The sequence below is a fragment of the Corapipo altera genome, unplaced genomic scaffold, assembly GCF_003945725.1.
Source record: "Corapipo altera isolate COAL_440 unplaced genomic scaffold, ASM394572v1 107b, whole genome shotgun sequence".
NCBI classification, from domain to species: domain Eukaryota; kingdom Metazoa; phylum Chordata; class Aves; order Passeriformes; family Pipridae; genus Corapipo; species Corapipo altera.
The window spans coordinates 2,228,033-2,239,703 of NW_020884951.1; the positions used below are offsets into that span (position 1 = coordinate 2,228,033).

Below are 11,671 nucleotides of genomic sequence, written 5' to 3' on the forward strand. Positions count from 1 at the left end.
AACTTGATTCTAAAACTAATTTTTCCTTTCGACACACTGAGCTCTATTAACTCACCGGCCTTTCGTGAAGCTCATTAGATGTCTGGGGTCTTTCCCTTAAACCTTGAGGCTGAGGGAATAGTCTCATTAAATAAGATGGCAGAATCTCTGCAGAGAAGTTTTGCAGTTCGTGCCAATTAACAAATTTGATGATGGTTTTAGCTGTTCTTTTTCGGGTAGCCCAGAGCCCGTGGGCCAGGCTCACACTGCGGAGGCTCGTGTGCATTGAGAAAGGGCTGTTCATAACTAGAAGAGCTGCTCCAGGATTGGGAAGAGTTTGAAGCCCCTGGGAAGCTCTGAATGCAGAGGAGTGTGGGCATGGAGGAGGCCACCCCACAGAGAAAAAGGGAGCACTGGCTGCAGGATGTCCTGGGATGGGAGGACTGAGGCAGGCTGGCTGTCTGATGGCCTCTGCTGGAGATTATCATAAACCCTTTAAAGCAAACACAGTTCCCTGAAGCTGAAAAGGTACGATTTGAATGCGCTCTGAAAGAGGAGGTTTGAGCAGCACGATCCATTCTGTCTCCGAAATGTCACGAAACATTTGTACAGCTGCTCAGTTGGCATTAAAATGTAGGTCTTCTGCAGGAACATGGCAAACAGCTCCAGGTCACTGGGAGAAGTGCAAGACCTCCAGCAAAGGGTGCCTGGGGGCCACTGGTGTCCGGCAGCTGGGGCAGGAGCATCGGGACAGCTCTGGGAGCTGCTGACCCACAGCCACGGGCAATGCCAGCAAACACCACTCCTGAGTTCAGCAGGGCAGCCCACGCTGGGAAGTGGTTTCCCTGCACAGTGTGAAGGACTGCTTCCCAAAATCCCACATCCAGCCCAGTCAGAACTGAAAAGGATGGAGTAAAGAAACAAAAGGAGAGGGAGGTGCCAATATGGGCAGAGATATTCCCTGTTCCCTTGGCTGCAAGAGCAGGAGCCAAGCTCCCTGGTGAGCACACAGCCTCTCCTGATGGTGGGATTCGGGAAAACATCAACCAGTCATTTCAGAGGGCTGGTTACATGGACAGAAGCATGGAGGCCCTGTCTGCTGGTGATCTCCTCTCTCCAGGTGTCCTTTTCCTCACAGCCCATCTCACCTTCTCCCCCCTCCTGTGTCACATCACGGGAGGCTGATGACGCTCACAGATGCCTCGGTACCTCCTGTGCCCTGTGCTGGCTCTGCCCCTGAGCAGCTCTGCTGCAGTGCCCAGGGGCAGCACAGGCACAGCTGCCACCTCAGTAACCATGAGAGGAGCTGGGAGGGGGATGCCCATGTCCTTGTGTCCCACCCCTCAGAGCTGCCCCGTGTGCTCGCCGACAGCCCAGGGCAGGTACCGGTGCTTTCCTTCAGCCCAGTGCCGAGCTCTGTGGCTTTGGTGAATATCCCAGCTTTGATCCTCTCTCCTGGCTGCGGTTCCCTGTTTACACAGACAACCACAGCTCTTTGTATCCACACTCATCAGCTCTTCTGAGGAGTTTTCTGATCCCCATGATACGGGTCCCAGTGTCTGTGCTGGGGCCGAGCCCACATCTCCACATTTCCCATCCTGCCCCAACACATCCCTCTGAGCTCCTCAGCGCTGATTTGGGTTTGTTGATGGTGGCAGCCATCCCAGACAAACCCACGGGGGATGGAGCTCTCCTCCCCGGGCAAGCACGTCTTTTGTTCCCCAGAAGACCAACATAGGAGGAGCCCCACATCGAGCAGGCCGCGCGGTGAGCGCGGGCAGCGCTCCACGGAGGACATGCCTCGCTTACTCTGCCGCTCCTTCACGTGCATTAGGGGTTCTCTTTGTTCTGCTTTATTTTTTCTCTTCTTTCTTTTATCCTCCCAGCCCTTCTGGCAGGGTTTTGAATACACATAATGACTTGGAAGGTGCGTGGAAGGTTCTGGCAGCCGCGGCGCGGGGCGGGAGCGCAGCCAAGGCGCGGGGCCGCACAGTGGTTTCATCCCATTTGCAAACTATAAGGCCGCCTTTGAGCGGGGGGGCAGAGCAAGGAACATGTGCTAAACATCATGTCGGGGAGCTTAGCGCATTACAGGGAACAGCGGGCTGGCTACGGACAAATGGGAATGCTCTGGGATCTGTTAGAGGAGAGGGGAGGCGAGAGCAGTCTCTGGATTTAGGGCTGAGTGAGCAGCTCTGGCAGGGCAGGTACGAGGGGCTTCTCTAGGTGTTACAGCCAAGCAAGTGTCAGAGTGGCATAAATCAGAGAGCTCTGCCCGTGTCTGCCAAACCCTGCAGGAACTGCTCGGTGTCTGAGGGCACACACAAAGGAGCACAGGCACATGGTAACGACACAGAAAGAGAGTCCTTGGGAAAATAAAAACCCAGACACCAACCTGCAGCACGTGCTTCAAGGCTGGGCTCCAAAAACCTGCCACCTGGGGTGGCACAGAGATGAGCTGCTCCTGCTCAGCGCTGCTGTGTCCCAAGGGGCTCACGTGCCGGGTGTCTCCAGCAGCTCCGGAGTACAGGAGTGACCGGCTCGTCAAGTAACAACCTACCCACAGTGTTTGTGTGGTTCCCTTCCTGCCACACAGAGATCACAACATCTAATGTCCTGTGGTGGACCCTGGGTGACCAGGCTGCTCTCACAGCCAAAACACCTGCAGGACTGACAGAATCCATCCATCATCGTGCTCCTTGGGATGGTGGCACGGACGGAAGAGTAAACTTAGAGCTGGAGTTGTGGGTGCTGACTGATGGGATTGCCTGGGTCAGGTTCCCTGGGATTTGAGAGGCAGGTTCAAAGCTCCAGTTAAAAACTGACATCTCCCCTTCAAAGGAATTCCAGGCTGTTCCTCATTTTCCCCATCCATGGGGCAGGAGAGTGCCATGTCCGGGCTGGGACAGTGGGCAGGGGGCTGATGACAGCTGAGGCCAGAGGAGAGTGCCAGGGTCCTGCCGAGACAGAAGAGCTTCTCCAGACCTTTTGAAACTCTGAGCATCCACAAAATGAAAAGCCCAAGTGTCAGTTTTGGGAAAGAAAAAGGATCAAAGCAGCAGAGGGAAAGCTGAGAGTCTTTCGGCAGACAGAGGAGGGTGTTGTCCCTGCCAGGCAGAGGGTGAGCACAAGCTGCCTCACACACCTTGCTGTGACCATGGCTCCTGCACCACTGGGAGCATCTGCCAGGCCAGGCAGAGGGACCAGGTCAGGTGTCAGCAGCAGATTGGGATGGGATGTGCTGGACAAATCTGGCTGCTTCCAGCTCAGTGGCAAAGATGCTGGTCCAACAGCACCAGGCGTGTACAGGCTCAGAGCCTCTTGCAGCTGCTCCAGAGCCCAGCTGTACATTGGGGATCTCGTTCTAGGGCTGGACACATCTCCCCTTTTCCTGGTCTGGTGGATCTCTCTGGTGATGGTTCATGTCACAGTGAAGAGAAGAGGGTCTCCGATGGCTGTGACATTCCCTGCTCCAGTGCCCCTGCCATGCTGAAGCAGTAGCAGGTCCCACATGGATGCTGCACCAGGGCTGGAGAGGTACTTTTACTGGTGTTCGTGCTCCACCCTAGCACGTGAGCAAAGGGATGTAACCCCACCCTGCCAACCAAAGCCCATGGCTCCCCTATTTCTGGTGGCACCAGCACATCAGCTCAGCAACCTGCTCCACGCCTGGCAGCCCTGCAGATAAAAATGCTTGATCCCCAGTAATCTGGCAGTGGCTGAGTGGTGACATCCATCACCCCACGCAGGGAGAGTTCCTTCCCTCCACATCACTCACGGCCCTAATGGAGACAGCAAATAACTCACACCTGGCAAGTGTGACACCAGCGTTTCCCCCCAGGATCTCCCTGGGAGGCCGAGGCAGCAGTGCTGCCATCACTGCTCACCAAACCCCTCTGGCTCTGCCAGGAGGCCTTGGTGCTGCCCCTCCAAGCCAGGCTGGTGGCAGGAGCCCCACTCAGACACGGGCAGGGGGACATGGCCAGCATCACTCCCTTTCCAGCAGCAGCCTGCTCTGCTCCACAGCTCCCTCCTCTTCCCTTTTTCCATTTGTTTGTTCATTCCTTCTTTATTCTCTGCAATTGTCCTTAATGGAAACAGCATCTCAGCAGAGTCAACCCGCAGGAAAGCTCGAGCACAGAGGGATTTTTGTAGATGGCTTTAATAAAAACATTGAAGCTCTGTTGTTGTTATAGTGCTGTGTGATCCATTAAGTCTATTAAATACAACAGAGGAAAACTGTGAAAAAAGCCAGAGGAGGCCATGATGTCACGAAAAACAAACGAGCTGGGGCTGCTTTCCTGCTCCTCTGCGGCTCCACGGCTCTGCCCTTGCCTCGCTGGCCCTGCCAGCCCAGCACAGACCCATGTTTGCTTGCCTGTCATTTGCCACATGTACAGGTGAGTATTTGGGTTCCCATAAATGTAGGCTTCCTAGATACTAATCCAGAGGGTATTAAAGCCGAGGACCCAGAAGATCTGTTCCTCTCTGGGTCAACAGGCTCCTCCAGAACACGCGTGTGCTGGGCCATGCCAGCCCATGTGCACACACAGGAGTCTCTGGGGACACATGTGCTGCTGGCCTGGGTGTCCCACACCAGAAATGGGGCCCAGACCCACTCTCTGTGCCCCTTTAAATGTTCTGTGCCCCATCAAACACTCCCTGGCTGCAGAGAGCAATGGACCTGGTGATACATGTCCCCCCTGCCACCTGCCCCAGCTCAGCTCTGGCTGCACATTCCAACCTGGAACCTAAATCAGGCTGGAATCCAGCCCTGGCTCCAGGACAGATCCTCCATCCTGCTCAATACCAAGTGGCTGTGAAGACATGCAGGGAGATGTGCAGGGAGGGAGGTTTTCCTTGCTGGGGAGCCTGGAGCTGCTGCATGGGTGAAATGCCCTCTGCTTGGAGGAGAGGACGGCAGGAACCAGGAACAGGATGACTAAGAGAAGGTAAGGGCATCATGGCATGGATCATCATGGCATGGATCATCATGGTGTGGAATTGTCATGGCATGGATTGTCATGGTGTGGAATTGTCATGGCGCGGGATTCCCCTGGTGTGGCACACAGAGGCTCAGCTCTCCCACACCACCCAAGCATCCCACCATCACAAAACCCTCCCCAAATGCAGAAGCTGGACCTCCCTGAGCTCCGGGTCTGATGTGCCCTCTGGCAAAGCCGTGGGTGCCACCACCAACCCTCTCCTGACACTGCAGTGATGAACGACTGCCTGGGAAGTGCTTGGAGATCCTCTGCTTGGGGAGAATCCAGATTACACTTGTATTTATCTCTTTATCTCTTGTATGTCTTTGTGCATCCTGGCTCAACCTTGCTCTGATCTAAACCTTTATTCCTAGAAAAGGGATTTAAGGAAGGCTGAAGGCAGCAGGCAGGGAAGCAGGGATGGTGGAGGTCTGTGTTGTGCTGGGTACGTGCACAGCAGGAAGGACTGAGCCCTCCCCAGCTGCCTCAGCACGTGGCCAGTGTGCACACACCAGCCTGGGAAGGTGACCCGGAGGCAGATCCTTCCCTGAGCCCAAGGCACATGGTGGGATGGGCTGGAGACAGCCCCCTGTGGAACACCAGCACAGCGAGCAGGCATTCCAGCAATTCCCTGCACAAACAGCACAGGATCATCCATCTCTGCTGTTTATTTGCACAGGATAATTTTTTTGTTGACACTCGAGAACCTCCTTCCTCTGGTGCCCCTAACCAGGGTTCTATAGAATGTTAACCCCTGGTCTCACAGCCACACACCAGAGCCCTGCCAGTGCCAAACTGGGACAGCTGGGCAGGCAGCACCCAGGAGCCACCACAGAGTTGGCCATGCTGCATTTGAGGTGGGCACAGTGAGCAGGGAGAGCTGCTGCTGCCACGGCCCCACCCACCCTGGTCCCCTGCAGTGCCCTGTCCCCTCTGCAGTGATGCTCAGGCTCCCCAGGCACTGCCCAGGTTGTCAGAGCTCACCTTGTCTCCCTGACAGAGCCCTCCTGCCCCCCACCAAGGACCCTTTGGTGATATTTCAGCTGCTACACAAAAATACAGGCCCCGAACAAAGCACGTGCAGAGCTCAGGATGCTCCAGCCCCAGCCAGATGGGCTTTCTCAGGGAAGAGCACAAGAAATGAGTCACGTACAGGGGGATTTTATTCCCTGTGTATCCTCCCACGTTCTGCTGGGCCATGGTTTATACTTCTGGAGTCGCTTAATCACCCCTCTTGGACCTGCCTTCAAAGAAGATGCCTAATCCCTTCTGGAAACCTCCTAATACCTTTGGCTACTGCTCTGCCTCCTGGCCATGAATTATGTTGGGACTGGCCAGTCCTTCCCCAGTATCAGCCTTTCTGGCCATTTGCCATCCATGGTGACTTCAGAAGGGTATGGAGACTTCAAATAGAATCCCAAAAAAATGTTATCCCAGTGCATCCACCACTGAAGCATCCAATACCCACCACTGGAATGATATTCAGTGGCTGTGGCACTGGGGAACCATAGACAATACTTGGGACCAAAGTAGCAGAGGAGGGCTCTGCGTGCTGCCTCCAGCATAGGAACAAGGTGTAATTCTGCTTTTATTGTCCTAGTACACCAGGGAAACATCACTTTCCCAGGAAGTCGTGCCACAATGATTCACAAGTATCAGCCTGGAGTGTTCCAGTTAAAAGAGGAAAAGTAAACCACAAAATCCCAGAATGGTTTGGGTTGGGAAGCAACTTAAATCTCATTTTGTTCCACCCCCTGCCATGGGCAGGGACACCTTCCACTAGCCCAGGCTGATTCAAGCCCCATCCAACCTGGCCTTGGACACTTCCAGGGATGGGGCAGCCACAGCTTCTCTGGGCAACCAGTGCCAGGGCCTCCCCACCCTCACAGGGAGGAATTTCTTCCCAACATCTCCTCTAAATCTCTCTGTCAGTCTGAAGCCATCCCCCCTTGACAATGATCAAAACCTGCAATGCTTGGAAGCCAACTGGTCAGACTGGGACTATAAATACCCAAACACCAGGAATTAGACAAAGAGACCTTCTCATGTTTATTGCTTGTGCCTTTTTGGCTTGTTTTTCACCTCAGGAGGGTTTTTTAAGCTCCTACCGGCAGGGTGACCAGCCCTGAGACCCAGGGTAGCACAGTGAGGAGCTGACAATAGTGTGAGATGTTCAGTGAGAACCCTAACTGATGCCCTGACTCCTCAGGGCTCCAGCCTGGAATAGCACCATTAAGGGGATGTCAGTGGTTTACTGGAGCATGGCACAGGGAGCTTTCCTCGCTCTCCAGGCTGGGCTGCAGACGGACACACTGCTCAGTGGGTCAGTACTTCAAGGAAATGTCACCCAGCCTATTGTTACTCTGTAAATTGAAAGGTTGGAGTGTCTAATTTTGGGCTAAATACACCCCTGAGCAGAGCCCAGAGATGAAGGGGCAGGTTTATGTGCCCACAGTTCCACCCACCACAGCCACAGCTCCCACCAGAGCAGGGCATTCCTGGAGGGTCACCAGCTCCTCCGGCCACTGTGGCCACAGACACTGTCCTGGGGAGCCCATGTCCAAGAGCCACCACAGACAGCAAGGAAAAAACAACACAAATTCCAGAACCCACCTAAAAATCCACTTTCAGTAGAAATATTGCCATTTTCTGTTCCTTTCTGGGGGCACCTGCAGAGCTGGTAAGGCAACTTGGTCAGACTAATCCTCAGATTAGGATCTCTTAAACCATGAGGCTTTTCCTTCTCCTTCATGGACAAAGTGCAGATGTCTCTGCAGGGCTCTGCCTCAAAGCCAGAGCAGGAGATTCCACTGATTGCAGAATTGGGTCTGAATAAAGAAGTCTGGTCTTGGAATAACAATATTCACAGCGATAGACTGCATTATATAATGTCCTGTAATAAAAGATATTACAGCATTACCAGGAGACAGGAATGCAGAGGGAAGGAAGGAGCAGGAGTGACAGTGATAAATCAATCTGGAGAAGAAGTACCAAATGCAATATACTCTTTGTCTCCTTTTGTTTGAGGCTCTGATAGATGTTTCCAGGTTCAAATAATGGAGCTCACAGGAACCCGCTCCTGCTCCTGCCCTGAGCTGAGTTTATTAACCCGCTCTGTAAACGGCCACTGCACCTCTGCCATTCCCCCTCCTCTCTGGCAGCTGTTGGACAGATGTGCAGGACACTGTCAGGCAGGAGGGGCAGTACTCCCAGGTGAGACAATACATCCTAAAATTTCTCCTGATGATGACAGGAGAAAGTTGTCAGTTAGGGAGGAAACAGGAAAAGAGGTGAGAAGGGACAGTGTCCTCCTGGCGTGGGCAGCAAAAGGCTGTGGGCTCCAGGGGGCTGGAGCTGGGGGGCAAAGCTCTCCCCAGGCTGCCCCCCAAAACACAGAGCAGGGCTCTCTGCAATGGGGCAGAGAATGTTCCCCATCCCCAAGACTGTTTCACTGCTGTGCTTATGAGACAATTTAACTTTTGAGGCCTCCCTTCAGCAAGGGGCTTAATCACACATCTCATTTCCAGCACTTAAGTGAGTCCATTGACTTCAATGATTTTCTTCAAAGGAACACCAGAGACATTTCAGGCACTGGGCCCTGCTGGATCAGTCCTGGGCTCTGCTCCCAGGGCTCCAAATTGACCACTCACTTTTATGTAGGGCTGGTTTTTTTCCTGTCTTTGATGCTGTTAATTTACTGCTCTTAGGACTTTTAACCAGAGGGAACAAGAGGGCTGCGATTATTTTCTTTAAACTCTGGAAATTAGGAGGACAAAATGGTGACCTGTGACTCTATCCCAAGGTATGAGGTTGTCATTCCTCATAACGTCTCCCTGGAGTTTCACTCAGTCTGTCACACTGCTCTGGACAGGAGTTTTAATACTGGTACAAAGCAAAATGATGGGGTAACTGCCAGTGGTTGGAGCTGCTATCTTAAGAAACATTAATTCAGCATTTCTAGAGTGTACCAGGTGGATCTGGGACTTCCTCACACTTCTTTGAGGTGCAGCTCGATGCCTGGAGTGCAGAGGGGCTGGTGAAGGCTGCACAGCCTCAGTTGTTCCTCCTGTGCCAGACAAATGGGCATTTTGGGGACAGCTGAGGGAGAGAGCCTGGCTCAGTGACAGCAATTTAACCCTGAGGTCTGTGCCAGTCCTTGGTCCTCAAACACTCTGATGAGTAGGAGATTAACAGCCATGACTTTAACGGGCCTTGGCTTTTCTTTTCCTTATTTATTTTTACCAAAAAAGAAACATTTCTTCCCTTTCTTTTTAATGAGATGGGGAAAAATACGAATGGTTGCAGTGGCTCCTCATGCCACCAGCAGCACAGGTCCCCAGTGGCAATCTGCTCAGCAGGACAAGGAGCCAGAGCCCGGAGAACCAGGTCCCTGCTGCCCATGGGCTGTGCTGATGTAGTGGCATCCACGGGCCAGAATTCCCCTAGGATGGGGAGGGAGCAGGGGTGGAGAGATGGGCCAGGGAGCTGTGCCCCATGGCAGAGCCAGCCTGGAATACCCTGGGCCTGGGGAGGCAGCAGAGGGAGAAGCGATGGAGCAGGGAACTCTGCCCCATGGCAGGGCCACCCTGGAGCTCCCAGCAGGATCCTGGCTCTCGGGATTGCAGAAAGCAGGATCACTGCAAACACCTCCCAGAACACCTCAGCTCAGCAAGGAGGATGCTCCTCCAGCTCTTCTGCTTCTCTCAGGAGAGAGGGGAGCAAACCTGGGAGGGATGGGTACCCCAGAACCCCTTCCCTCTGTGCCACCCATCCGCCTCATGCGGTCTCCAATCACCTTCCCTTCTCCTCTCTGCTCTTTCCTCTTCCTCTCCCTCTCCTTCCATTTGTGTTTCCACCCTGACTTCCCCTCCCTGTCACCTCTAGCAATGCCCTCCCCCCCTTTATCTGTGGATACCAAGGAAGATTAGACTTTTTTAATTACAGCTCCGTTAGCCGCGGTGTCTCCAGCCTGGTCCGGCAGCGGGGCTGGCTCAGATGTTCCCGTGTGCAGCCCTTCTGCTCGGCTACACTTGTTTATTACTCGTTCATTAGCTTTTTTGCGTTGCTGGAGATCTGAGGCACTCACATGGCGAAGGAGGCTCGAAGTGACAGCAGTGAAAGCCGCTGCTAGTGAGATTATAGCTGCTCGCTGGGGCGGGTGGGAGCGCTGCAGAGGGCACGGGGAGAGCACTGCCTTTGTGCGCTGCTCAAAGGGCCCTGTCAGTGCGCGTCAGGCAGCCTCCTGGAAAAAAGGAACTTTCCAAAACCCCATGAGAACTGGTTAAATTAACCCTTTCCCTGGTGGCCACCCGCCGAGAGGCCCCAGGCAGAGGCAGGGAGCTGCCTGTGCCGGCCCTGGGCCCCACAACGGGTCGTACGTGTGCCTCGTGCTCAGCACAAACCCTCTCCCAGTCTTTATCAGCGGGCTTATTTTTATCAAATCAGGACAGAAACTTGGAAATCTTGCAATAAGTCAAGTAGACAATTATAATTCCACCATCGAAACACCCGCCCTTGTCTTTATGGTGTTAAATCCCCAGGCTGGCTGTACACACTCACAGGACACTGCAGAGCCCTCGGCACTGCCCCGGTGGCCCAGCTGGTCCCCATCTCTGCAGCCACCCAAAGTGGTCCCTTCACTCTTTCCTGCCCTCACTGCTGTGAGATCCTGTGGGAGCAGAGCAGGAGGGGACGCTGAGCCAAGCCCTGCGTGTGGCCGGTTGCTGCTGCAGCTCCAGGGCAGTGGGCACAAGGGAGCACACTTCCACTGAGCCCAATTTAGTATTTAATTACAGAGGAATCCTGAACTAACGGAGCAGCGGAAGGTGGGTGGTGAAGAGGCCAAATGGTCCAAATCGACTGCACCACAGCCACCCCTGGGAGTGCTCAAAAAACGTGTGGATGTGGCCTTGACAGTGCTGGGGGAATGGTAGGACTTCATGATCTCAGAGGCCTTTTCCAACCTTACAGATTGTGTGATTCCATGGTTCTGTGAATGCCTGAGTTCCCTGTGTCCATCCCAAGGACAGACAGCTGTGCTGCAGTGGTGAATCCATCAGGAGGGTCAGGGTGTCTGCAGGCAGCTCCCGTGGTCCTGTGAGCACTGGGGGAAGAGCCGAGATGAGTTGCCATTCCCCAGAGCCCTGCTCCTGGGAAAGGGGCTCCCTGCTCCTGCTCAGGGGTGTTTACACTGAGCCCTGACAGATGGCCTGGGCTGTGGATGTTTATACAGCATCTCCCGGAGGCTCCAGACAGCCCCCGAGCTCCCCACCAGCACTTCCCTCTCCACTCCAGCTGGGCTCCCAGGCTCAGAGCTCCACCAGCGGGGCAGGATTGGGCAGGGAGGGTGCTGCCCTCCAAACACCCCCTGGCTCATCCCTCCCCATCAAACACTGCTGGCAGCATCCCTGGGGGACCCTCAGGTGTCACCACTGCCTTCAAAGTCCCCAGTAACCACTGGCTGATGTTTGTACCTCCAGCCCTGGGGAGGAAAGGGGAAGGAAGGCCTGGAGGATGGGGAACATCCTGAATCTCATCACCACCTTCTCCAAAGGGCCATCCCACAAGGCCAACCAGGCACCAGTGTCACCCTGGGCTGGAGCAGGAGGACACTGGGCCCCGTGATTGGCAGCTCTGCCCATGGCCTGGGGAGGGAGTGTGGGCAGTGGCTGTGGTGACACTTGGCATCAGAAGTGACAAAACCCTGC

At 54.4% G+C, this 11,671-nt stretch overlaps 1 long non-coding RNA gene across 1 annotated transcript; it reads left to right on the forward strand.

The window, feature by feature from the left end:
* Positions 1-4,282: 4,282 nt before the first annotated feature.
* Positions 4,283-10,909, forward strand: LOC113956553. The gene is made up of 4 exons (XR_003530874.1): positions 4,283-4,379; positions 7,052-7,287; positions 8,672-8,766; positions 10,760-10,909. It is a non-coding gene; the product is annotated as an uncharacterized LOC113956553 (long non-coding RNA).
* The last annotated feature ends 762 nt before the right edge of the window (positions 10,910-11,671 follow it).